This window comes from Periophthalmus magnuspinnatus, chromosome 18 (genome assembly GCF_009829125.3).
Source record: "Periophthalmus magnuspinnatus isolate fPerMag1 chromosome 18, fPerMag1.2.pri, whole genome shotgun sequence".
NCBI lineage: Eukaryota > Metazoa > Chordata > Actinopteri > Gobiiformes > Gobiidae > Periophthalmus > Periophthalmus magnuspinnatus.
The window spans coordinates 3,945,329-3,971,762 of record NC_047143.1 but is presented as its reverse complement, the minus strand read 5'-3'; the positions used below and the strand labels follow the sequence as shown (position 1 = coordinate 3,971,762).

The 26,434-nt window shown below is 41.8% G+C and overlaps 1 long non-coding RNA gene across 1 annotated transcript; it reads right to left on the bottom strand.

Moving 5' to 3' along the window:
- Positions 1-18,363: 18,363 nt before the first annotated feature.
- On the bottom strand, positions 18,364-21,814 carry LOC129457123 (uncharacterized). Its single transcript, XR_008649109.1, has 4 exons — positions 21,689-21,814; positions 20,467-20,730; positions 19,296-19,541; positions 18,364-18,575 (listed from the first exon to the last, which is right to left on the bottom strand). It is a non-coding gene; the product is annotated as an uncharacterized LOC129457123 (long non-coding RNA).
- Positions 21,815-26,434: the final 4,620 nt, after the last annotated feature.

The window sequence follows — 26,434 nt, the reverse complement described above, 5'->3', positions numbered from 1 at the left end:
CCCATAGTGTGCATCCCCGTGGGGAGTGCGCGTCCCCGTGGGGAGTGCGCGTCCCCGTGGGGAGTGCGCGTCCCCGTGGGGAGTGCGCGTCCCCGTGGGGAGCGCGCGTCCCCGTGGGGAGTGCGCGTCCCCGTGGGGAGTGCGCGTCCCCGTGGGGAGTGCGCGTCCCCGTGGGGAGTTAGTGTGGAGTTTTGTGAGACGTAGTGACGTGTCCCTCCACATTGTGTCTTTGTCTCCACAGTCGCTCCGCAGAGACGCGCAGGTTTCTTTTGTCTTAAATGGTTGTGAAAGTGATCTCTTTATTTTCTTCCATGTTTTGGAGTCAAACTGCACTCAGCACATCCTCACAGCGCAAAGTGGAGCACTGGTTTTGTCACGCGCACAATACTGACCTTTGAACTGAGTAGGTCAAAGTTCACCTTAACTTATCTAAACTTCACGTATAATGAACATATGTTTAAGATATTGTCATTTTTAAAACTATATAAATGCAAGGGTGATAAAAAAAAAATATATAGCAACAGAATAAAATTAAATTTTAGATGCAGCTCATTAGTGAGTTTATTAGGCCCGAGCCTGGCGAGGGACTCATTAAAACCGCATCCGGAGCGTGGAAAATGGCAAAAATCAAGTAGTAAACACGCCCCGACATGGCAGTGAGTGGCGTCAAAAATTAGAACTCGACGAGCTCTAATTGTCACTAAAGACCCCGAGAAAAAATAACGAAAGACGACTCGGTAGCGCCACCTCAAACTTTGATTTTCATGGGGCCAATGGGAGCCCGACTCGGAAAAAAGTCAACGTAAAAATCTGAAACTCACATCAAAAATAAGAACATGTTGGGACACGACAAAAATGATATTATGGCCCCGGCCTAAAATGTACAGGACGTCGGCCATATTGGATCAAACCCGGGAACGACAAAAGTGCACACCCTCGCATTCAGGACATTTTCTCGCACAGTTTTCATCACAAACACTTCAAATTTGGCCAAATCCCACTAAACCCATGTGTGATTAAAGATTAACAATTACATTTTGATTATGACTTTGGGTGTGGTCAGGGTGAATTTTCAACAAAATCACAATTTTTGCAATATTTCAAAAAAATATTTCTCTTTCACACATTTTTTGTTGGGAAAACGCTAATACAGCGTTTATGCACATTTGTGAGCTGAACACAATGATATGCAAATCAAGGCACTCTCTCACAAAATGGCTCTCTAGCGCCCTCTTCAAATTTAATTTTCAAAAATTCATAGAAGACAAACGCTTTGACGTGAACGTGTGAAAAAAATCACAGGGGCCTTATTTGTGACGGGGCACAATGTGAGAAAGTCACATGACTGTAGCTGTTAAGGTTTAGGAGAAAAATAATAGGTGGAAAATGCGTTTCCATTATTATTATTATTCTTTATTATTTTGCTCGCGACTTTGAATCCACTTTTGACCCCTTGAACGTTAACGAAAAGTCAATTTTATTGAACCAAAAATTCAAGGTTGGTGAAAAATTAATTATTTTGATGTTCAAAAAAATTAATGTTTCAAAATGACTCAATAGCGCCACCTCAAAATTTGAAATACATTGCGGCAATGAGAGACTTTTTTCATCGTAGACAAATGAAATTTGGTACAAACATAGAACATGTCAAGACAAGTAAAAAATTATATTATGACCCCACCCTAAACCCTACAGGAAGTCGAACATTGTGGGCGGAACCCCATTTTTTCAAAATTTTACCTCTCACATTTGAATTTTTTACGCCTCGGATTTTCATTCAAGAAACTTGCCAAATGGTCACAATGAACCAGACCCATGTGAGATTACAGCGAACTATCTTGGATTTTTCTACATAAAATGTGGGTGTGGCCAGCCTGCAAATAAATAAGCAATATATTTGAACTATTAAATTGCGCGTAACTCACACATGCAGTTTCCTATGTCCCGGCATTAATATACATTTTGTTTACAATATTGATCAGCACCAAATGATATACAATTTACATCTGTCAGAATTTTTTTTGCTCCACAGCGCCCCCTTGAACTTTTGAATTGGACCAAAAAAATTACTTTGACAACCATTTGAAATTTGGCAGGGACATTTGGCTTGGCAAACTGAACAAAAAAGTCAATAACAACATACTTCTATTTTCAACTATGTTGCCGTGGTAACATAATAAATGTGCCATTGAAATGAATGGGGTTCAGAGTACTGCACTTGCCGTGACAATACGGACAGAGACTACATTGATCTTTGTGTCAGTTTTTGTTTCATGTGAATAGGCCCAGTAATTATAGAGATATTGGCCGTTCAGCAGCTGATCAGATCTGCAGTCTGCTGTAAACTGCACATTCCAACACAGAACTCTGAGCCTCCAGCATCATTTAAACTATGGGCTTCTAGAATGCTGTGTTGTCACGGGAACGGTATCCCGGAGCAACTTTAGGACATCATATCATATTCTTTATGATGTCATAATGTGTGTTTGCACTTTACTTGTGAATTAGATAGATAGATACTTTATTAATCCCCAGCCAGGGAATTATTATTATTATATATTTTGTTATGTTAGACGCCAGAAAATACCAGCAGAAATGATTGACACTGATTTAGAAAGTATTGTGGAAGTTGTGCCGAAAGCCATAACGGTCAAGGATCACTCACAATTTAATAGGTTTGTACCTCTGGTCAGAGAGCCCGAGGTAGTACATGTTAGACCAAAAGAAATCCTCCCAGTACCTCCAAAAGTGGTCCCGACACTTAGACCAACTATAGCAACAGAAATGACAGACACTGATTTGGAAAGTATTGTGGAAGTTGTGCCGAAAGCCATAACGGTCAAGGATCACTCACCATTTAATAGGTTTGTACCTCATGTCACAATGAGGGACATCAAACCTAAGGTGTGGGCCATCTACTCCCACATTCAGTCTGTGGACTTTTCTGATAAAAAGTCCAGACGGATTGTGGGAGGAATGCTACTAGACATCATTGACACCATAGCAGGTTATATTTTGGCTCCATTCAATGACATAGTTTTCTGTGTGAAACCAGAACGTCCATACTTTGTTTCTGAAGAAACTGTGGAAAATGCAGTTCGCGATGGCGTCCTAGAGAGTTTGACTGAGGTTTTTGGGTTCACTGACTCTTCAATGGAAAAACTATGTAACTTCATCAGTAGAGAGGTGACAAAAAAGATTAACCTGACTCTGTCTGTCAGCAAGGTGGAAACAAAGGGGAAGCTGTCTTTAGGTGAATGGAGAGACTACAAAATGGATAAAGACACAGTGAAAGCGATGCTGCGTGTTACAAGGGTACTTCAGCGCTCTGCAAACGTCAGAAACCCTCAGAGATGTGTTACACCTTCAGCGTTAAAGTCAACCCTAAAGAAGAAGCCAGCGCTGCAGGTGGACGACAGAACCAAGAGCACAGAGTCTGAGTCATTAAGAGACATGTCCAACCAAAAGTGCGATCGACACAGAAAGAGCAGAGAGCCCGAGGTAGTACATGTTACACCGAAAGAAATCCTCCCAGTACCTCCAAAAGTGGTCCCAACTGTAGCAACAGAAATGACGGACACTGATTTGGAAAGTATTGTGGAAGTTGTGCCGAAAGCCATAACGGTTAAGAAGATTGAACAGGTAGAGGCAGAGATGGACCTTGGACGGACTTATCGGTGCAGTACTGCTATGACTGCAGAGGAACTTGACCTACACCATGAACAGATGATGAGTAACTTGAAAGACAAGGTCAAGGATCACTCACCATTTAATAGGTTTGTACCTCAGGTCACAATGAGGGACATCAATCCTAAGGTGTGGGCCATCTACTCCCACATTCAGTCTGTGGACTTTTCTGATAAAAAGTCCAGACAGATTGTGGGAGGAATGCTACTAGACATCATTGACACCATAGCAGGTTATATTTTGGCTCCATTCAATGACATAGTTTTCTGTGTGAAACCAGAACGTCCATACTTTGTTTCTGAAGAAACTGTGGAAAATGCAGTTCGCGATGGCGTCCTAGAGAGTTTGACTGAGGTTTTTGGGTTCACTGACTCTTCAATGGAAAAACTATGTAACTTCATCAGTAGAGAGGTGACAAAAAAGATTAACCTGACTCTGTCTGTCAGCAAGGTGGAAACAAAGGGGAAGCTGTCTTTAGGTGAATGGAGAGACTACAAAATGGATAAAGACACAGTGAAAGCGATGCTGCGTGTTACAAGGGTACTTCAGCGCTCTGCAAACGTCAGAAACCCTCAGAGATGTGTTACACCTTCAGCGTTAAAGTCAACCCTAAAGAAGAAGCCAGCGCTGCAGGTGGACGACAGAACCAAGAGCACAGAGTCTGAGTCATTAAGAGACATGTCCAACCAAAAGTGCGATCGACACAGAAAGAGCAGAGAGCCCGAGGTAGTACATGTTACACCGAAAGAAATCCTCCCAGTACCTCCAAAAGTGGTCCCAACTGTAGCAACAGAAATGACGGACACTGATTTGGAAAGTATTGTGGAAGTTGTGCCGAAAGCCATAACGGTTAAGAAGATTGAACAGGTAGAGGCAGAGATGGACCTTGGACGGACTTATCGGTGCAGTACTGCTATGACTGCAGAGGAACTTGACCTACACCATGAACAGATGATGAGTAACTTGAAAGACAAAGTCAAGGATCACTCACCATTTAATAGGTTTGTACCTCAGGTCACAATGAGGGACATCAAACCTAAGGTGTGGGCCATCTACTCCCACATTCAGTCTGTGGACTTTTCTGATAAAAAGTCCAGACGGATTGTGGGAGGAATGCTACTAGACATCATTGACACCATAGCAGGTTATATTTTGGCTCCATTCAATGACATAGTTTTCTGTGTGAAACCAGAACGTCCATACTTTGTTTCTGAAGAAACTGTGGAAAATGCAGTTCGCGATGGCGTCCTAGAGAGTTTGACTGAGGTTTTTGGGTTCACTGACTCTTCAATGGAAAAACTATGTAACTTCATCAGTAGAGAGGTGACAAAAAAGATTAACCTGACTCTGTCTGTCAGCAAGGTGGAAACAAAGGGGAAGCTGTCTTTAGGTGAATGGAGAGACTACAAAATGGATAAAGACACAGTGAAAGCGATGCTGCGTGTTACAAGGGTACTTCAGCGCTCTGCAAACGTCAGAAACCCTCAGAGATGTGTTACACCTTCAGCGTTAAAGTCAACCCTAAAGAAGAAGCCAGCGCTGCAGGTGGACGACAAAACCAAGAGCACAGAGTCTGAGTCATTAAGAGACATGTCCAACCAAAAGTGCGATCGACACAGAAAGAGCAGAGAGCCCGAGGTAGTACATGTTACACCGAAAGAAATCCTCCCAGTACCTCCAAAAGTGGTCCCAACTGTAGCAACAGAAATGACGGACACTGATTTGGAAAGTATTGTGGAAGTTGTGCCGAAAGCCATAACGGTTAAAAAGATTGAACAGGTAGAGGCAGAGATGGACCTTGGACGGACTTATCGGTGCAGTACTGCTATGACTGCAGAGGAACTTGACCTACACCATGAACAGATGATGAGTAACTTGAAAGACAAAGTCAAGGATCACTCACCATTTAATAGGTTTGTACCTCAGGTCACAATGAGGGACATCAAACCTAAGGTGTGGGCCATCTACTCCCACATTCAGTCTGTGGACTTTTCTGATAAAAAGTCCAGACGGATTGTGGGAGGAATGCTACTAGACATCATTGACACCATAGCAGGTTATATTTTGGCTCCATTCAATGACATAGTTTTCTGTGTGAAACCAGAACGTCCATACTTTGTTTCTGAAGAAACTGTGGAAAATGCAGTTCGCGATGGCGTCCTAGAGAGTTTGACTGAGATTTTTGGGTTCACTGACTCTTCAATGGAAAAACTATGTAACTTCATCAGTAGAGAGGTGACAAAAAAGATTAACCTGACTCTGTGTGTCAGCAAGGTGGAAACAAAGGGGAAGCTGTCTTTAGGTGAATGGAGAGACTACAAAATGGATAAAGACACAGTGAAAGCGATGCTGCGTGTTACAAGGGTACTTCAGCGCTCTGCAAACGTCAAAAACCCTCAGAGATGTGTTACACCTTCAGCGTTAAAGTCAACCCTAAAGAAGAAGCCAGCGCTGCAGGTGGACGACAGAACCAAGAGCACAGAGTCTGAGTCATTAAGAGACATGTCCAACCAAAGGTGCGATCGACACAGAAAGAGCAGAGAGCCCGAGGTAGTACATGTTACACCGAAAGAAATCCTCCCAGTACCTCCAAAAGTGGTCCCAACTGTAGCAACAGAAATGACGGACACTGATTCGGAAAGTATTGTGGAACTACCGATCCAACACCCCCAGGACATGGTCGTGCCCTTTGTTTGCGTGAATGAAACGGCGTCGATTTGTAGCGATACAATCAGTCTTCACATTCCTTCAGATTCTCCACACCAGTCCACACAATTCCCACCATCCCCACAGCTTCCAGTGACCACAGAGCAGAGACGTAACCTACCGATCCAACACCCCCAGGACATGGTCGTGCCCTTTGTTTACGTGGAAGACACACTGTTCTCGTGTTGTAATGATACTTCCAGTTCACAGTCTGCTCTTAATTTCACGCAAAAGGTTTTCAGGACTGGATCCGAACAAGTATGGGCCAAGGAAGACTGCGTTTACTTGGTGGAAAAGGTTATCAGATACTTGTTTGAACCAGAGTTCCACAATGAAGAACTGTCAACCAATCTACTGAAGGAGTTGACAGCAAGATTGCCTGAAATGAATATAGTCGTGAAAGCCAAAAAGAAAAACATCAAAAAGGTGGCTAGACATGCGATCAAGGACATGTGCCAGGGGGAATATAAAATTACGGTGGCAATATCAATCCTGGACGGGAACCTAACCAAACTTGTCGACGCAATCTGTAAGAATCTGGAAGGCCCAAAAGAAAGGAAGCTTAGAGGATTACGGAAAACTGCGCACAGAGCCATGCGTTGGCTCAGACCGATCGTCCCATGAGCCTAACTGATGGTTCAATTCTGTCAAAGTCGGAGCGATTGAGAGTGTAGTTTAAACTCTGTAGTCACCTCAGTATTGAATAGTTAATTATGTCTGCTATAGGAACATCTTCAGGGCATTGCGTGCGTTTGTGAGATGAGCGCTTACGTGGTAGACATAATCTGACATAGTATTTGGTAAAGAGGTGGCGAGGAAGAACGGACTTCTCTTAAACATCCAGACTTTGGGTTAGACTTGAACTGACAAAAGGTGTTGTTTCATTTTGTGGTGTAACGTAAGCAGCATTTTCCTCCACAGATTTAAGAGCTTTCCAACGAGGGACGGGGCGCAGTAAACAATAATATCGTTTTATTGTGATATTATTGTTTATCATAATCATTCGTAATTGTGAGAATCTTCAACCAAAATAAACACTGATATTCTCTCGATACAAGTTGTTAAGTCCATATTTAAACATTAAAATGATAAGTATTCATATCCTGTTTTTTTGTTTTGTTTTTTAACTGTCAACAATTTTAACAATTATCGGGATATAATTATTAACCGCAATTATTTTCGCCATGATAATCGTGCTAACACATTTCCATATCCTCCCATGTCTAATTCCAACATCTTTTTAGTCGACAGGCAACTTCTACAGATCCAAATGTATTTTTATGTTCACTTTTAGACCAATGCTTTAATGATTCAATTTAAAGGTCAACTACGTAACTTTTATGTTCTAGCTTGACTCACCAGCTTGACTCTTATTATTGGTTTGTCTGGAATGTCCCACAGTATGGTATTATCTATCTCCATGGTGACTAGCAGGTGACACCGACAGACCTTAGACATCTTAGACATGTTTTTTTGTTTTTTGTTTTTTTATCTGGACTGAAGAGGCTTTTCTTTGTCACATGAACACTGAGATCCTCTTGACTGGCTGCTTACATTTCTACCCTGCGTGTCAGCCCAGTCAGAAACAAAAAAAAGAAATGCCACGTCAAGTAAAAAAAACAAACAAAAACACTCATCTTTCAATGTTTTGTGAAAAATCTATGTAAGTTTTTAAGTATTAGAATTACCAGTATAGTAACAATCAAATACGTTTCAGTGTTTTTGGATATATGTTTATTGGTAATGTTATTTCCTCCTCAAAAACAGACCCGCAGCTCAGTGGGTGGAGGTAGGATGTAGGTGAAAACAGCCATGTTCTGAGCGCTCAAGCTTCAAATATGGGACAATACAGAATTACTCAAACACGCACAAATCAACTAAAATATAACTAGTCAACACATGATGAGAGAACACTGTTATTTACCTTTATTATTTTTTTACTCGGTTGTGCAAGAAACTCAAATGTGCAAATCAGTTAATATTGTCAACAGAGTGTTCAAACTGACACAACAAAAAAAAAGAATTCCACATTAGCGTTTATAAGACGACCAGAACACTGCTGCTCGGGTCCTGACTAGAACCAGGAAGTACTTCACACATGTGTCCTGTGCTCAGGTCTGTGGCTCCTGTGGCTCAGAGCAGCTCAGTGTGAACAAGTCTCTCCATGGACCAGCACCAAAGAACATCTCCCACATGAGCCACATGAACCATCTCACATGAGGAGGACGTAAGGGACCGGCCTCCTGCTGGTCCAGAGTCAGGACTAAACATGGAGAATCAGTGCAAAGATAGTTTTTTTTCTATAATAACTGCAGTGTGTTGTTTACAGTGATCCTGCAGTGAGCTTTCTCCACTCTAAGGTTAAAACAGCTTGTTATTGGACTTACCCAGCGCACAGGTCAAAGGTCAGTTTGCAGTTTTCATAATTCCAGATGTAGGGAATAAGCTTAAGTTTCTCTAGGGAATATTTACTGTTTTAGAAAGAAATATCCCAACAGAAAATCCATTGTTTGTTGGGGATTGGCTCTACAAACAAAAACGACAATTGGTGTTGAAAACTTCCTGGTTTATACCGTCATACACTGGCTTTAAGCTATGACCCAAAAATAAACAAAACAACAGTTGCTGATTCATTTAGTATTTATTTATAAAAAGTGTCAATACTTTAAAGTAGCTTCATGAGGTTTGGAAATGTCACAATACAGGTGCTGTGCGTCGAGCCCTCGACACACGCACGGCCAGAGCCACTCCCCAGCTTCACCTGCATAGACACGGCCACAAGGGGGCGACCAAGACGGGCCGTGACAATACGGACAGAGACTACATTGATCTTTGTGTCAGTTTTTGTTTCATGTGAATAGGCCCAGTAATTATAGAGATATTGGCCGTTCAGCAGCTGATCAGATCTGCAGTCTGCTGTAAACTGCACATTCCAACACAGAACTCTGAGCCTCCAGCATCATTTAAACTATGGGCTTCTAGAATGCTGTGTTGTCACGGGAACGGTATCCCGGAGCAACTTTAGGACATCATATCATATTCTTTATGATGTCATAATGTGTGTTTGCACTTTACTTGTGAATTAGATAGATAGATACTTTATTAATCCCCAGCCAGGGAATTATTATTATTATATATTTTGTTATGTTAGACGCCAGAAAATACCAGCAGAAATGATTGACACTGATTTAGAAAGTATTGTGGAAGTTGTGCCGAAAGCCATAACGGTCAAGGATCACTCACAATTTAATAGGTTTGTACCTCTGGTCACAATGAGGGACATCAAACCTAAGGTGTGGGCCATCTACTCCCACATTCAGTCTGTGGACTTTTCTGATAAAAAGTCCAAACGGATTGTGGGAGGAATGCTACTAGACATCATTGACACCATAGCAGGTTATATTTTGGCTCCATTCAATGACATAGTTTTCTGTGTGAAACCAGAACGTCCATACTTTGTTTCTGAAGAAACTGTGGAAAATGCAGTTCGCGATGGCGTCCTAGAGAGTTTGACTGAGGTTTTTGGGTTCACTGACTCTTCAATGGAAAAACTATGTAACTTCATCAGTAGAGAGGTGACAAAAAAGATTAACCTGACTCTGTCTGTCAGCAAGGTGGAAACAAAGGGGAAGCTGTCTTTAGGTGAATGGAGAGACTACAAAATGGATAAAGACACAGTGAAAGCGATGCTGCGTGTTACAAGGGTACTTCAGCGCTCTGCAAACGTCAGAAACCCTCAGAGATGTGTTACACCTTCAGCGTTAAAGTCAACCCTAAAGAAGAAGCCAGCGCTGCAGGTGGACGACAGAACCAAGAGCACAGAGTCTGAGTCATTAAGAGACATGTCCAACCAAAAGTGCGATCGACACAGAAAGAGCAGAGAGCCCGAGGTAGTACATGTTACACCGAAAGAAATCCTCCCAGTACCTCCAAAAGTGGTCCCAACTGTAGCAACAGAAATGACGGACACTGATTTGGAAAGTATTGTGGAAGTTGTGCCGAAAGCCATAACGGTTAAAAAGATTGAACAGGTAGAGGCAGAGATGGACCTTGGACGGACTTATCGGTGCAGTACTGCTATGACTGCAGAGGAACTTGACCTACACCATGAACAGATGATGAGTAACTTGAAAGACAAAGTCAAGGATCACTCACCATTTAATAGGTTTGTACCTCAGGTCACAATGAGGGACATCAAACCTAAGGTGTGGGCCATCTACTCCCACATTCAGTCTGTGGACTTTTCTGATAAAAAGTCCAGACGGATTGTGGGAGGAATGCTACTAGACATCATTGACACCATAGCAGGTTATATTTTGGCTCCATTCAATGACATAGTTTTCTGTGTGAAACCAGAACGTCCATACTTTGTTTCTGAAGAAACTGTGGAAAATGCAGTTCGCGATGGCGTCCTAGAGAGTTTGACTGAGGTTTTTGGGTTCACTGACTCTTCAATGGAAAAACTATGTAACTTCATCAGTAGAGAGGTGACAAAAAAGATTAACCTGACTCTGTGTGTCAGCAAGGTGGAAACAAAGGGGAAGCTGTCTTTAGGTGAATGGAGAGACTACAAAATGGATAAAGACACAGTGAAAGCGATGCTGCGTGTTACAAGGGTACTTCAGCGCTCTGCAAACGTCAGAAACCCTCAGAGATGTGTTACACCTTCAGCGTTAAAGTCAACCCTAAAGAAGAAGCCAGCGCTGCAGGTGGACGACAAAACCAAGAGCATAGAGTCTGAGTCATTAAGAGACATGTCCAACCAAAAGTGCGATCGACACAGAAAGAGCAGAGAGCCCGAGGTAGTACATGTTACACCGAAAGAAATCCTCCCAGTACCTCCAAAAGTGGTCCCAACTGTAGCAACAGAAATGACGGACACTGATTCGGAAAGTATTGTGGAACTACCGATCCAACACTCCCAGGACATGGTCGTGCCCTTTGTTTGCGTGAATGAAACGGCGTCGATTTGTAGCGATACAATCAGTCTTCACATTCCTTCAGATTCTCCACACCAGTCCACACAATTCCCACCATCCCCACAGCTTCCAGTGACCACAGAGCAGAGACGTAACCTACCGATCCAACACCCCCAGGACATGGTCGTGCCCTTTGTTTACGTGGAAGACACACTGTTCTCGTGTTGTAATGATACTTCCAGTTCACAGTCTGCGCTTAATTTCACGCAAAAGGTTTTCAGGACTGGATCCGAACAAGTATGGGCCAAGGAAGACTGCGTTTACTTGGTGGAAAAGGTTATCAGATACTTGTTTGAACCAGAGTTCCACAATGAAGAACTGTCAACCAATCTACTGAAGGAGTTGACAGCAAGATTGCCTGAAATGAATATAGTCGTGAAAGCCAAAAAGAAAAACATCAAAAAGGTGGCTAGACATGCGATTAAGGACATGTGCCAGGGGGAATATAAAATTACGGTGGCAATATCAATCCTGGACGGGAACCTAACCAAACTTGTCGACGCAATCTGTAAGAATCTGGAAGGCCCAAAAGAAAGGAAGCTTAGAGGATTACGGAAAACTGCGCACAGAGCCATGCGTTGGCTCAGACCGATCGTCCCATGAGCCTAACTGATGGTTCAATTCTGTCAAAGTCGGAGCGATTGAGAGTGTAGTTTAAACTCTGTAGTCACCTCAGTATTGAATAGTTAATTATGTCTGCTATAGGAACATCTTCAGGGCATTGCGTGCTTTTGTGAGATGAGCGCTTGCGTGGTAGACATAATCTGACATAGTATTTGGTAAAGAGGTGGCGAGGAAGAACGGACTTCTCTTAAACATCCAGACTTTGGGTTAGACTTGAACTGACAAAAGGTGTTGTTTCATTTTGTGGTGTAACGTAAGCAGCATTTTCCTCCACAGATTTAAGAGCTTTCCAACGAGGGACGGGGCGCAGTAAACAATAATATCGTTTTATTGTGATATTATTGTTTATCATAATCATTCGTAATTGTGAGAATCTTCAACCAAAATAAACACTGATATTCTCTCGATACAAGTTGTTAAGTCCATATTTAAACATTAAAATGATAAGTATTCATATCCTGTTTTTTTGTTTTGTTTTTTAACTGTCAACAATTTTAATAATTATCGGGATATAATTATTAACCGCAATTATTTTCGCCATGATAATCGTGCTAACACATTTCCATATCCTCCCATGTCTAATTCCAACATCTTTTTAGTCGACAGGCAACTTCTACAGATCCAAATGTATTTTTATGTTCACTTTTAGACCAATGCTTTAATGATTCAATTTAAAGGTCAACTACGTAACTTTTATGTTCTAGCTTGACTCACCAGCTTGACTCTTATTATTGGTTTGTCTGGAATGTCCCACAGTATGGTATTATCTATCTCCATGGTGACTAGCAGGTGACACCGACAGACCTTAGACATCTTAGACATGTTTTTTTGTTTTTTGTTTTTTTATCTGGACTGAAGAGGCTTTTCTTTGTCACATGAACACTGAGATCCTCTTGACTGGCTGCTTACATTTCTACCCTGCGTGTCAGCCCAGTCAGAAACAAAAAAAAGAAATGCCACGTCAAGTAAAAAAAAACAAACAAAAACACTCATCTTTCAATGTTTTGTGAAAAATCTATGTAAGTTTTTAAGTATTAGAATTACCAGTATAGTAACAATCAAATACGTTTCAGTGTTTTTGGATATATGTTTATTGGTAATGTTATTTCCTCCTCAAAAACAGACCCGCAGCTCAGTGGGTGGAGGTAGGATGTAGGTGAAAACAGCCATGTTCTGAGCGCTCAAGCTTCAAATATGGGACAATACAGAATTACTCAAACACGCACAAATCAACTAAAATATAACTAGTCAACACATGATGAGAGAACACTGTTATTTACCTTTATTATTTTTTTACTCGGTTGTGCAAGAAACTCAAATGTGCAAATCAGTTAATATTGTCAACAGAGTGTTCAAACTGACACAACAAAAAAAAGAATTCCACATTAGCGTTTATAAGACGACCAGAACACTGCTGCTCGGGTCCTGACTAGAACCAGGAAGTACTTCACACATGTGTCCTGTGCTCAGGTCTGTGGCTCCTGTGGCTCAGAGCAGCTCAGTGTGAACAAGTCTCTCCATGGACCAGCACCAAAGAACATCTCCCACATGAGCCACATGAACCATCTCACATGAGGAGGACGTAAGGGACCGGCCTCCTGCTGGTCCAGAGTCAGGACTAAACATGGAGAATCAGTGCAAAGATAGTTTTTTTTCTATAATAACTGCAGTGTGTTGTTTACAGTGATCCTGCAGTGAGCTTTCTCCACTCTAAGGTTAAAACAGCTTGTTATTGGACTTACCCAGCGCACAGGTCAAAGGTCAGTTTGCAGTTTTCATAATTCCAGATGTAGGGAATAAGCTTAAGTTTCTCTAGGGAATATTTACTGTTTTAGAAAGAAATATCCCAACAGAAAATCCATTGTTTGTTGGGGATTGGCTCTACAAACAAAAACGACAATTGGTGTTGAAAACTTCCTGGTTTATACCGTCATACACTGGCTTTAAGCTATGACCCAAAAATAAACAAAACAACAGTTGCTGATTCATTTAGTATTTATTTATAAAAAGTGTCAATACTTTAAAGTAGCTTCATGAGGTTTGGAAATGTCACAATACAGGTGCTGTGCGTCGAGCCCTCGACACACGCACGGCCAGAGCCACTCCCCAGCTTCACCTGCATAGACACGGCCACAAGGGGGCGACCAAGACGGGCCGTGACAATACGGACAGAGACTACATTGATCTTTGTGTCAGTTTTTGTTTCATGTGAATAGGCCCAGTAATTATAGAGATATTGGCCGTTCAGCAGCTGATCAGATCTGCAGTCTGCTGTAAACTGCACATTCCAACACAGAACTCTGAGCCTCCAGCATCATTTAAACTATGGGCTTCTAGAATGCTGTGTTGTCACGGGAACGGTATCCCGGAGCAACTTTAGGACATCATATCATATTCTTTATGATGTCATAATGTGTGTTTGCACTTTACTTGTGAATTAGATAGATAGATACTTTATTAATCCCCAGCCAGGGAATTATTATTATTATATATTTTGTTATGTTAGACGCCAGAAAATACCAGCAGAAATGATTGACACTGATTTAGAAAGTATTGTGGAAGTTGTGCCGAAAGCCATAACGGTCAAGGATCACTCACAATTTAATAGGTTTGTACCTCTGGTCACAATGAGGGACATCAAACCTAAGGTGTGGGCCATCTACTCCCACATTCAGTCTGTGGACTTTTCTGATAAAAAGTCCAGACGGATTGTGGGAGGAATGCTACTAGACATCATTGACACCATAGCAGGTTATATTTTGGCTCCATTCAATGACATAGTTTTCTGTGTGAAACCAGAACGTCCATACTTTGTTTCTGAAGAAACTGTGGAAAATGCAGTTCGCGATGGCGTCCTAGAGAGTTTGACTGAGGTTTTTGGGTTCACTGACTCTTCAATGGAAAAACTATGTAACTTCATCAGTAGAGAGGTGACAAAAAAGATTAACCTGACTCTGTCTGTCAGCAAGGTGGAAACAAAGGGGAAGCTGTCTTTAGGTGAATGGAGAGACTACAAAATGGATAAAGACACAGTGAAAGCGATGCTGCGTGTTACAAGGGTACTTCAGCGCTCTGCAAACGTCAGAAACCCTCAGAGATGTGTTACACCTTCAGCGTTAAAGTCAACCCTAAAGAAGAAGCCAGCGCTGCAGGTGGACGACAAAACCAAGAGCACAGAGTCTGAGTCATTAAGAGACATGTCCAACCAAAAGTGCGATCGACACAGAAAGAGCAGAGAGCCCGAGGTAGTACATGTTACACCGAAAGAAATCCTCCCAGTACCTCCAAAAGTGGTCCCAACTGTAGCAACAGAAATGACGGACACTGATTTGGAAAGTATTGTGGAAGTTGTGCCGAAAGCCATAACGGTTAAAAAGATTGAACAGGTAGAGGCAGAGATGGACCTTGGACGGACTTATCGGTGCAGTACTGCTATGACTGCAGAGGAACTTGACCTACACCATGAACAGATGATGAGTAACTTGAAAGACAAAGTCAAGGATCACTCACCATTTAATAGGTTTGTACCTCAGGTCACAATGAGGGACATCAAACCTAAGGTGTGGGCCATCTACTCCCACATTCAGTCTGTGGACTTTTCTGATAAAAAGTCCAGACGGATTGTGGGAGGAATGCTACTAGACATCATTGACACCATAGCAGGTTATATTTTGGCTCCATTCAATGACATAGTTTTCTGTGTGAAACCAGAACGTCCATACTTTGTTTCTGAAGAAACTGTGGAAAATGCAGTTCGCGATGGCGTCCTAGAGAGTTTGACTGAGATTTTTGGGTTCACTGACTCTTCAATGGAAAAACTATGTAACTTCATCAGTAGAGAGGTGACAAAAAAGATTAACCTGACTCTGTGTGTCAGCAAGGTGGAAACAAAGGGGAAGCTGTCTTTAGGTGAATGGAGAGACTACAAAATGGATAAAGACACAGTGAAAGCGATGCTGCGTGTTACAAGGGTACTTCAGCGCTCTGCAAACGTCAGAAACCCTCAGAGATGTGTTACACCTTCAGCGTTAAAGTCAACCCTAAAGAAGAAGCCAGCGCTGCAGGTGGACGACAGAACCAAGAGCACAGAGTCTGAGTCATTAAGAGACATGTCCAACCAAAGGTGCGATCGACACAGAAAGAGCAGAGAGCCCGAGGTAGTATATGTTACACCGAAAGAAATCCTCCCAGTACCTCCAAAAGTGGTCCCAACTGTAGCAACAGAAATGACGGACACTGATTCGGAAAGTATTGTGGAACTACCGATCCAACACCCCCAGGACATGGTCGTGCCCTTTGTTTGCGTGAATGAAACGGCGTCGATTTGTAGCGATACAATCAGTCTTCACATTCCTTCAGATTCTCCACACCAGTCCACACAATTCCCACCATCCCCACAGCTTCCAGTGACCACAGAGCAGAGACGTAACCTACCGATCCAACACCCCCAGGACATGGTCGTGCCCTTTGTTTACGTGGAAGACACACTGTTCTCGTGTTGTAATGATACTTCCAGTTCACAGTCTGCTCTTAATTTCACGCAAAAGGTTTTCAGGACTGGATCCGAACAAGTATGGGCCAAGGAAGACTGCGTTTACTTGGTGGAAAAGGTTATCAGATACTTGTTTGAACCAGAGTTCCACAATGAAGAACTGTCAACCAATCTACTGAAGGAGTTGACAGCAAGATTGCCTGAAATGAATATAGTCGTGAAAGCCAAAAAGAAAAACATCAAAAAGGTGGCTAGACATGCGATTAAGGACATGTGCCAGGGGGAATATAAAATTACGGTGGCAATATCAATCCTGGACGGGAACCTAACCAAACTTGTCGACGCAATCTGTAAGAATCTGGAAGGCCCAAAAGAAAGGAAGCTTAGAGGATTACGGAAAACTGCGCACAGAGCCAGGCGTTGGCTCAGACCGATCGTCCCATGAGCCTAACTGATGGTTCAATTCTGTCAAAGTCGGAGCGATTGAGAGTCTAGTTTAAACTCTGTAGTCACCTCAGTATTGAATAGTTAATTATGTCTGCTATAGGAACATCTTCAGGGCATTGCGTGCGTTTGTGAGATGAGCGCTTGCGTGGTAGACATAATCTGACATAGTATTTGGTAAAGAGGTGGCGAGGAAGAACGGACTTCTCTTAAACATCCAGACTTTGGGTTAGACTTGAACTGACAAAAGGTGTTGTTTCATTTTTTGTGGTGTAACGTAAGCAGCATTTTCCTCCACAGATTTAAGAGCTTTCCAACGAGGGACGGGGCGCAGTAAACAATAATATCGTTTTATTGTGATATTATTGTTTATCATAATCATTCGTAATTGTGAGAATCTTCAACCAAAATAAACACTGATATTCTCTCGATACAAGTTGTTAAGTCCATATTTAAACATTAAAATGATAAGTATTCATATCCTGTTTTTTTGTTTTGTTTTTTAACTGTCAACAATTTTGATAATTATCGGGATATAATTATTAACCGCAATTATTTTCGCCATGATAATCGTGCTAACACATTTCCATATCCTCCCATGTCTAATTCCAACATCTTTTTAGTCGACAGGCAACTTCTACAGATCCAAATGTATTTTTATGTTCACTTTTAGACCAATGCTTTAATGATTCAATTTAAAGGTCAACTACGTAACTTTTATGTTCTAGCTTGACTCACCAGCTTGACTCTTATTATTGGTTTGTCTGGAATGTCCCACAGTATGGTATTATCTATCTCCATGGTGACTAGCAGGTGACACCGACAGATCTTAGACATCTTAGACATGTTTTTCTGTTTTTTGTTTTTTTATCTGGACTGAAGAGGCTTTTCTTTGTCACATGAACACTGAGATCCTCTTGACTGGCTGCTTACATTTCTACCCTGCGTGTCAGCCCAGTCAGAAACAAAAAAAAGAAATGCCACGTCAAGTAATAAAATAAAAATAAACACTCATCTTTCAATGTTTTGTGAAATATCTATGTAAGTTTTTAAGTATTACAATTACCAGTATAGTAACAATCAAATACGTTTCAGTGTTTTTGGATATATGTTTATTGGTAATGTTATTTCCTCCTCAAAAACAGACCCGCAGCTCAGTGGGTGGAGGTAGGATGTAGGTGAAAACAGCCATGTTCTGAGCGCTCAAGCTTCAAATATGGGACAAAAAAAGAAAAGTGAGTGAAATGATATAAAAATACACATGGAGGAAAAATAAATAAATAATAATAATGATAATAATAATAATACTAATAATAACAACAACAAGAACAACTTTTTTTATTTATTTATTATTTTTTTTACAGTACAGAATGATATAAAAATACATGAAGGCAAGGCAAGTTTATTTGTACAGCACAATTTGTACTGCTTTAGACCTGCTTTAGACCTGCTTTAGACCTGGTTCAGGTTTCAGTTTCAGTGTTTACCGTTGAGTCTTTGTTGTCGACACAGGGAGACCATGAGCCCTGTGGAGATGCAGTACGGGCAGAAGACCAGCAGGAGGCAGAGCAGCCTCGAGACCATGTGCATGTGGGCGGAGTCAGACGTAGAGCTTGTGGGAGGGACCTCTGTCTCTGTCCAACCTAAAAATCAAGCAGAACTTTTACACACACATACGCTATAACTTCTGAGAGTTCATTCGTTTAGTCGTCCAAAGTTGTTCCTCACTTACCTTATTTATTCTGTGCATTACTCACCATGATGAGTTTATAAGCTAACACCAATTAGCCTGCTAACAGTGCACTTCTTGCTTCTCAGAAAATAAAACGGTATGAGATGGAGACACCACACAACGAACTATTTCAAACTCAACTTCAAGGAATAGACTCAATACTCAATACCGATTCTGATACCACAATAAAAAACACTCTTTATTTAGACGACGGCCACCAGGTGTCGCCGATAAAACGACACTCTGTCTTGCCTTGCGCCCTCTGACGTTTCACACTTCTGGGTCTTGCTGAACCTGGCTCCAGTATAGAAGTGTGTCATGTGACTGTTTACCTCAAACCTTTAAACGAAACAGTACATTATACATCCTTTTTTTCTAAATGAACCCTCTGTCCAGTCCATTAACGAGCCTGTGCGACCGTTTCCTCTTTAGTTCATTTTATTTTCTGGTATTTGCGCAGTGGCATTGTTGGTTTTAATTATTTGATTAGGCAGTTTATTTAGTCAGTCTCTCCGCTCACCTCTCCACACAGTTTTAGCATCGATTAGTATCTGATTTTTGATACTTTTGATGACAAATTTTGTTAATATACCTGGAAAAACTAGAAGTATTCAGATGTTTTCTTACTCACTGCGGTTGTGGACTTGCAGCAGAACGGGTGACGACTCCGTGGCTCCAGTGCTGCACTTGTACGAGCCCCGCTCAGACCAGCTCACAGCGCGGAGGCGGAGGTCGGGGCGGGGGTCAGAGGTCACTTGGAGGTCGTCCTTGTAGAAGTGTGCGGACACGGTGGAACGGCTCCGGTTCAAACAGCTCAGGGTCACGTCCTCGCCCTCAGACACCGGGAAGAACGGCACTACCACCAAGAGTTTACCCCCTGCAAAGACGACAGGAGAAGGGATGACCTGCAGGGGGCGGTATTTTTGTAAAAGGTTGAATGTAGGAGAGGAGGGGGGTCTACAACTCGAGCACCCCCTGTGTGGGAAATACAAAAGCCTGAAACTGGCCTAATATTTTATGTTTGTGTTCATTTGTGCTGATAAATTTAGACACATTAGTTCAATGTGAAAGACTGAATAAACACTTATGATCTGTAGAACATCTTTTTCAAACTCAAACTGTCTCCAGAGTCTTTGGGTTCACGCTCTGTGCTGTTCATGATCGGGTTCATTCAGGAGCAGGTGCATCAGGCCCTGACTCCTCCCATCACCGTGTGAAAATCACTAAATCCCAACAGATCAGGCAGTGGAGCTGCAGGTGGACGTCAGACAAACACAAATGTGAAGAAAACTTCACAAAAGAAAACTTTTGTTTTCAAAAAGGTACATCTTTGTGTCAGTGCTAATGCTAACTTCTATTAAAACATTAAGGTAACATAACAAAACAAATTTGTAGTAAAGATGACCCAATTGTTTTAAAGTGTAGTTTATTTCAGTTTGTGGCGTTATTTAAATATTTTTCAGGCTCCAAAATTAGCATTAACACATAAAGATGTATCTTTAAAAGCAGAAGTTTCCTTTGGTGAAGTTTTCTTTGCATTTATAAAGTGTTTAACATGTTTTCTGTGACATCTCTCTCGTGTCGCTCCCTGTCACTGTCTGATCTGTCTGGATTTAGTGATTTCAGCAGAATCTCACAAACATCACATGACAGTGGAAATGTCCACATGGACTGTCCCTCTGACTGGACCAGCTGCTGTTGTGCACAGGGGGCTGGTTTTACATGTTTGGTCTATGGGGGGACAAAATCCCAGGCAGAAAATGGTGAAGTGTCTTGCCCAAGAGCAGCTCTGAAACACTCACTGGCCACTCTGACGCCGACTGTGCTGCTGATGGCGCCCTCTGTGGACTGGCACCAGTACAGCCCGCTGTCCCACGTCACGGCCAGTCCCACCTTACAGCTGTTACTCAGCTATTTGCCCCAGCCCTGACCACAGCGCTGGGGGACAGGGCGGGCGGTGGCGTTCCTGTGGACCGTCCAGTCTGCAGCTCGCTCTTCAGGGACACATTTCAGCACAAAGAAGCTGCCTTCAAACAGATTGATACCAGGAGCCACCTTCAGCGAGACTAAACACAGAACATTGTGTTACTGTGATGTAAAAGATGTGTAAAATAATGAAAACATCTAACATTTTAGTTATTATTATTAAATTAAATGTCATATGCCTGGAATGTTCTATAATCTCACATTAAACATTTGCCTGTGTTCAATAGTAGTTTTTTATTGCTAAATATACCCTGATAAACATTCTTTCCGAGAGTGGGCTTAGCTCAGTAAAAAGGTCATTGTGGAACATTCCAGGCCCAGGTAACAGACGGTTTAAAGAAGTGACTGAGTGAGAAATGAAGCTCTAGTTCTGTTTATCTGTGCATATTGTCACGCAGATAAACTGGACTCAAATGCAACACAAAGCAGCAGTCAAACATTTTAGAAACTACAACAGAACGTGTCCTTTTAATTCAGAATATGGATAAACAGGCAAATAAACAACTGAGGGAAAATGTCTTATATAATATCAACAAAAATCTCATCCAACACTGGGAAATCAAAAAGGGGAACAGGCTGGAGAAATAAACTCAGGAAGAGGAAACTCAAACAGGGATAAATGCAGCAGGGTATTTCAGACATAGGGTATTGATAGTTGCTTTTGACTGATCAACAATCGAGCAAGAACTGACACAACAGAAACAGTTTATATGGACGACCCTGGGCTGATTAACAAAACGAGAGGCGGCTGCAGGGAAAACAAAAGAAGGGCCGAAACAGACTGAAAAACGGAGCCGGACTGAGGAAAAAAACACGCAAACAGACAGAACTGTGACACATTTGACTGAAAGGGTTTTATTCTGTCTCTTCTCTTTTAATGTCCATTTTATGATGATTATTTACATTTTGATTTGTTTTTCTTTCTTATTCTGTAAAACCCAACGAGGCCCAACAGTTTAATATAATTTAAACTTCGATGCTTCAGACAGCAGACTATTAAACAAAAATACTAACTTTAATTTAATGAATTCTTCTTACCTTGGCCAGTTCCACAGCAGCACCGCAGTGAAACTAACACTACGATCCAAAAACAATATGAACACATCTGAAAACATCTCATTTTAAGTATATTTTCATCTGCGACTCACACAGGAGCATCACAGGTTTGTGTTTGACTGAGACTGAAACTTTGGGCTTGTTCTGCACTTGTGGTTTTCCTGTTTAGAAACGAAAAGGTGAAGTGGGTTGAAGTTCTATTCTCTGGTAATACATATAATTCTCTGATATTCCATATAAATAGACATGAATGGAGATTTTATGGCAGAATTTTTACTATTTATTTTATCTACAAACTCATCACAGACAGAAACGACCAAGGCTCAGACGTGTTTAAAATGCCTCAAACTGAGAGCGGGAGCGAGTTTCAAATGATGCATAATCTAAATAAAACATTACACTACAATAATTACGATCAAAAGACTAACTATTGTGACGTCAGATATGTTTTTTCGCGCACAAATCCCTCTCTCGTGTCGCCTTCACTGCGTCTTGTGCTGATTCTTGTGTTGATTCAGTGTTAATCAGAATAAAAATGCATAAAAATTAGAAAAAAGGTTTGGTTCTTTTAACAAATGAGACAGTTCGACCCGTTCACGTTGAGGAACCGCGCAAAAGAACCGAATCGTTCACGAACATCACATCACTAATGCGTATTGAACTAGAGATGTGCTGGTTAGAGGGCGCTATTTACCTGATCCAACCTTACTCAAACACATTTTTCTCACGAGGGCTGGTTGATATGACAAAATATTAATAATCTGACAGAAGATTGGCTTAAACGACTCAAGTGTTGATTAAATAAAAAACGACGTTGGTGCTTCGATTGTTGATTCTACAGAAATCTGCTGTTAGTCAGTCCTGTTTTGTTTTTTTTTCCCCCTTTTTGTACTCGTAACCCGCCATCTTTGTTTTACCCAAACAGAGCGTGCATCTCTCTGATTGGTTAATCCACCTGTCAATCACACCCACTGACGTTGGTTCTAGCTTCTCTCCTCGATGCAGTAGATGTAAGATCCTGTTTTCACCTGTTCTGGGGATGTAGTCACCTAAAAGAGTTCTGTAAATCAATATGTGGCTTTACTGACAAAATCGCCAAAAGATTCCTAAAGAAACTCCTTTAAGAAGCCTTTTTGGAGTAGAATATGACCAAAAATCGACCATTTATTGTAGAAATAATTGGGTATCATGTCATATTTATCCAAAAAAAAGTATCATTTAACTGGAACAAAGACAGTCCTCCAACATTTGGCAGGTTTAAATAATTTCTACAAGACATTTCTTTTGTAGATCTTGTCATTTTAAAGTCATTGCACAACCCTGAGACTAAATGTTTACTTGTTGCTAAAGTAAAATCCCCTCAGCGTTCAGATTAGTGTGGCTGGTGTTGTGTCATGATAAACTGGTCCTGTGAGAGAGAGTGAATCTGTCAGAGCCGTGGAAACCACACGGCCGAGGTTAACCATGTGACTCGTTGCATTGTGCACGTGATAAACTGGCTGTTGGCTCTTGTTTTTTATTCTATTTCCCTGAACAGGTTACCTCCGTTTGGATAAAAACAAACAATGAGGCTTACACATAAAAAAGGAGACATTTCTGCAGAATCAACAATCAAAGCACTAAACTCTTATTTGTCTCAGGTAAAAGAAGTTTTATATTTAAATCTGATTGATACGACAGTTTTTGAGAAGAGATGGAGACGCTTTTAGGAAACAGAAGATCCAAACAGAGACAGTGGTTGGACGTCCCAAGTGAGGACTGAGGTTTTTCATAAGCTAAGATAAGTCCCATCATCCCTAGACCTGATTTAGACCCGGTTTAGACCCGCTTTAGACCTCCTTTAGACCTGGGTTAGACCTCCTTTAGACCTGCTTAAGACCCGCTTTAGACCCGGTTTAGACCCGCTTTAGACCTGCTTTGGACCCGCTTTAGACCTGCTTTAGACCCGCTTTAGACCTGGGTTAGACCTGGGTTAGACCGGCTTTAGACCCGCTTTAGACCTGCTTTAGACCACCTTTAGACCTGGGTTAGACCTGCTTTAGACCTGGGTTAGACCTCCTTTAGACCTGGGTTAGACCTCCTTTAGACCTGCTTTAGACCTGGTTTAGACTGGCTTTAGACCTCTTTTAGACCTGCTTTAGACCCGCTTTAGACCTCCTTTAGACCTGGGTTAGACCCATTTTAGACCTGCTTTAGACCTGCTTTAGACCTGGGTTAGACCTGGGTTAGACCTGCTTTAGACCTGGTTTAGACCTGCTTTAGGTTTCAGTTTCAGTGTTTACCGTTGAGTCTTTGTTGTCGACACAGGGAGACCATGAGCCCTGTGGAGATGCAGTACGGGCAGAAGACCAGCAGGAGGCAGAGCAGCCTCGAGACCATGTGCATGTGGGCGGAGTCAGACGTAGAGTCTCTCACTGTCCTACCTAAAATGAAGCATAGATCTTAATTACAATGCACAGACACTGTAATTATAAAGAGTAAGTACATTTGGTAATAGCAAATATAAGGGAGAAAGAAATGCTAAAAAAAACGAACAAAAAAAACCAAAAACGTGGTCCAAATTTATTCCTCACTTACCATATGTATTCTGAGCATTATTCACCACGATCAGTTTAATTTTATGCTCTTTTCACACCGTTTAGAGGCTAGACTTTAGCATAACGGTAAAGCTAACTAACAACTACAACGCTAACAGGAAACTTCCCGCTTCTCGGAAATTACAACATCACACATCGGTCTCATTTTGAACCCATGAGCTGCTTTTACAGTAGATCCTTACTAGTGTTGTTACAATACTATAATTTCAAACCCACCTTGAGGAACAGACTCAGTACTCAACTCTGATTCTGATACAATAATAAAAATCCCTCTGTGTGCAGTAGGGTCATAGTGGTCCATGGGTTTATACTCGTCTATGTGTCTTATATTTGTGAAAGATACAGCTCAAGATCATTCTAAAGCTTCAGGAAAGGTTCATTTCTGTCCTGTGAATGTGGCTTTTTGTACTGATACATGATCAAACGAGTATCTAGTTTCAATACCAGTTTTATGATCTGATTTTTTATACAGTGTGGAAAAAACTATTTCGTCAGCCACCAAATGTGATTCTCACACTTAAAAAGATGAGAGGGGGCTGTAATTTTCATCATAGGTTCACTTCAACTATGAGAGACAGAATGAGAAAAAAGAAAAAAAAAAGAAAAAAAATCACATTGTTGGATTTTTAAAGAATTTATTTGCAAAATATGGTGGAAAATAACTATTTGGTCAAAGTTCATCACAATACTTTGTTTTATACTCTTTGTAGGCAATGACAGAGGTCAAATGTTTTCTGAAAGTCTCCACAAGGTTTTCACTGTTGCTGACAGTTTGGCCCATTCCTCCTGCAGATCTCCTCTAGGGAGAGGGAGGGCAGGGATGTTCTGGGGCTGTCGCTGGACAACATGGACTTTTAACTTTCTCCAAAGATTTTCTATGAGGTTGAGATCTGGAGACTGGCTAAGCCTTTCCAGGACCTTGAAATGCTTCTTACAAATCCATCTTTAATGCCCTTGCTTATGGAAGTAGATTTTCACTCAAAATCTCATGATACATGGGCCCATTCATTCTTTCCTTTACACGGATCAGTCGTCCTGGTCCTTTTGCAGAAAAACAGCCCCAAAGCATGATGTTTCCACCCCCATGCTTCACAGTAGGTCTGGTGTTCTTTAGATGCAACTCAGCATTCTTCCTCCTCCAAACACGACAAGTTGAGTTTTTACCAAACAGTTGTATTTTTGTTTCATCTGACCATATAACATTCTCCCAATCCTCTTCTGGATCATCCAAATGCTTCTATCAAACTTCAGACGGGCCTGGACATGTCCTGTCTTAAGCAGTGGGACACGTCTGGCACTGCAGGATTTGAGTCCCTGGTGGTGTAGTGTGTCACTGATGGTCCCTTTGTTACTTTGGTCCCAGCTCTCTGCAGGTCATTCACTAGGTCGCCCCGTGTGGTTCTGAGATTTTTGCTCACCATTCTTCTGTCATTTTGACCCCACGAGGTGAGATCTTGCGATCCTGCTTGTTTGTAGGTGACTAAATACTTATTTTACCAAGGAATTTACCAATTAATTCATTAAACATCCTACAATGTGATTTCCTGGATTCTTTCCCCACATTCTGTCTCTCATAGTTGAAGTGAAGCTATGATGTAAATTACAGGCCTCTCTCATCTTTTTAAGTGGAGAACCTGCACAATTGGTGGCTGATTAAATACTTTTTTGCCCCACTGTACTTTTGACAATCCTAATTTGTACTGGGACACAACACATTTTGCAAATACACCTGGGAAAAACTTTGGTTGATTAACCTCTTGTGGAGGGACCAGCAGAAGGCCATATTATAGGTCTGATTAGAAGCACTCACTGTGGATGTGGACCTGGAGCAGAGCAGGTGACGACTCCATGGCTCCAGTGCTGCACTTGTACCAGCCCTGCTCAGACAAGCCAACAGAGCGGAGGCAAAGGTCGGGGCGGGGGTCAGAGGTCACTTGGAGGTCGTCCCTGTAGAAGTGTGCAGGCACAAAGGAACGGCTCCGGTTCAAACAGCTCAGGGTCACGTCCTCGCCCTCAGACACCGGGAAGAACGGCACTACCACCAAGAGTTTACCCCCTGCAAAGACGACAGGAGAAGGGACGACCTGCAGGGGGCGGTATTTTTGACTGTGTAACAGGTAGTTTTGAAAGC